Genomic DNA, 2,474 nt, shown 5'->3' on the forward strand with positions numbered 1-2,474 from the left:
GTGAAACCCTACATACAGCTTGCCATGGAAAGGAGTAAGAAGGATTGGATGAAGACAGTAGGAAAGCAGAGAGACGGAAGGGACAAAGCATCTCCACACGCTTATCTGAAATTCTCACCAATGAATTACATAAGTATCTCTATCTTTATCTTTATGTTTTATTCATACATTATCCATAACCATTTGAGTTTGCCTGACTAAGATTTACAAGGTGACCATAGCTTGCTTCATACCAACAATCTCTGTGGGATCGACCCTTACTCGCATAAGGTTTATTACTTGGACGACCCAGTACACTTGCTGGTTAGTTGTGCGAAGTTGTGATAAATAGTTGAGATTGCAATTGAGCGTACCATGTTGATGGCGCCATTGATGATCACAATTTCGTGCACCAGTAGTCTCTCGGTGTTTGGGAGTTGGGTTCCTCATTCAATAGTGTTCCCCGTCGTGACGTTGTTGTTCCCCACAAACGGTGCCAATATACAAGATGTGTCTGGTACGGGTTGAGAGATGAATCGGGAACTTGCAGGCCTGGGCAGATGCTGGATTCTTCGACTGAAGCAATGAGGGGGGAGATACCTACAAAGAGACTCCGATGCTAAAGTCAGAATGGATCTGAGAGGTATAAGGTATGTAGAATGAATGTCGTACCTGAGGGGGTCTGGGGCTCCCCTTTATATAGGTGATGGTAATTATCTTATCTTATCTTATTTGGTTAAGATAAGGGAGGTATTTGAATTTGATTGTTGGTTAGGAGCTCTTAGTGGGCCGGTTTCGAGCCTTCTAAAAGGGCGAGACGGGTCGAATCAGGTAATCGGGTTCGGAAACCATTCTGGGTGTGGACCGGCTCGCGTAACCCATCAAAAAAGACGGGCCGGGCTGAAAAATTGGGACCGCCAAAGAACAAAAGTCTGCCTAACTCGCATCGCTTAAACCGCAGACTTTGGCGGACGGGGTGAGTTTCTTTGCGGGGCTTAGTTTTTATTTTTTGCCAAAGAGGTATTTTTGCAATTTTTTTGCCAAAACTTAACTTTCCCCAACCTAACTTACAAGAGTATGAAGATGAAAATTAAATGTTTTGGATTATGTTTATGTTGCTTTGGAGATAATATTTATAATTATATTTTGGATTATATTTATTTTGCAAGACAATATTTATAATTATGTTTATTATTTATTTATAATTACAAAAATTTTAATGTTTGTGAATATAAAAAATATAATTTTTTATGCCTTTGAAAATTATAAATTTATTAACGCTTCTAGCGGGGCGGGACGGACTTCCCTGCTTACCACCCCTACATGTAGTAAGGGAAAAATTTAAAGAGCAGTGAGTTAAGTAGATTCGTTGTAGCATGTTAGTGATAAGTGTAGTAACTCTCTCTTGTTCACCGCGTTGAAGATTTGAAAAATTTGTAGAAAAAAAACCCTTTGTGTGATGTGCGCTTTAATGTTTTCACCAACAAAAAAATTAGTTGTCCAAAAAAATAGTTCAATAAATTAGTATAAATTTTTAAAATAAATTAAATTTAACTCCATACCAAAAACAAAAACTACAATTAGGGGGCAAAATCATCATCATCAATTTCGGACAAAATACTAGTGTGAACATTAACTTTGAACAATAACGGTCAGGTTATCAGGCTTTCAGTCATCAACAATGACAATGTCTTTGAGATTACATTTAAAAGATAATCTCAGCAGTATCGTCAAGTCTTTTTTGAAAAACCTCGTCTCACATTTGATTGACAACGGCGGATACCAACGCTAACAACAATAAAAAGGGAAGTTCTATGGTGTGGATGGGCAAAAAAATCCACACCTGTGGATATTATGTGGCAAGCTTCTTATGTGAACACGTTTTGGTTGGGTATAGTGACAAGTTCAGCTGATGGGACACTTGATCAGGGAGAAGCAGCGGATTTGCAGTTGTACTGCACACTGCAGAAAAGTTAATAAGTCTAGTTAGATGTTAACTTTTTTTTGGCATGTTGGGGCTATTGGGCAAGTTTTATTTTTTTTTTCTGTATATGTGGCCATGAGTGGGTTTTGGGCTTGGGTCACATTTTTTTTATGCAAGTTTGCAGAACAAGTTTTCTTGTTGATAAAAGTTAGACAAAGATAACATTAAAAAGGAAATGGGCTAAAAATATTTTTGGACTTGTCTGGGTTAACCGATTTTTTAATTTTCAAGGAATATGACTAAGCTTATGTAACTTTTGTTTTGTTAGGGTGTTCTCATAAGATGGAAGGGATTGTATATTGTTAAATGGAGAAATAAAACAAAAGGATGTAGTGCATTGTTTTGATATTTAACCTAAAAATTTAAATAAATAAATAAATAAATAAATATGTGACGTATGTTATTAATAAGACAGTAAAATAATATTTAACACAAAAAATAATATTTTTATTATTTTTTAAATGTTATCTTTTATTAGTGTGTTAGAAGTAATTATTTATACGGCATAACT

This window comes from Arachis duranensis, chromosome 10 (genome assembly GCF_000817695.3).
Source record: "Arachis duranensis cultivar V14167 chromosome 10, aradu.V14167.gnm2.J7QH, whole genome shotgun sequence".
In the NCBI taxonomy this organism is placed as follows: domain Eukaryota; kingdom Viridiplantae; phylum Streptophyta; class Magnoliopsida; order Fabales; family Fabaceae; genus Arachis; species Arachis duranensis.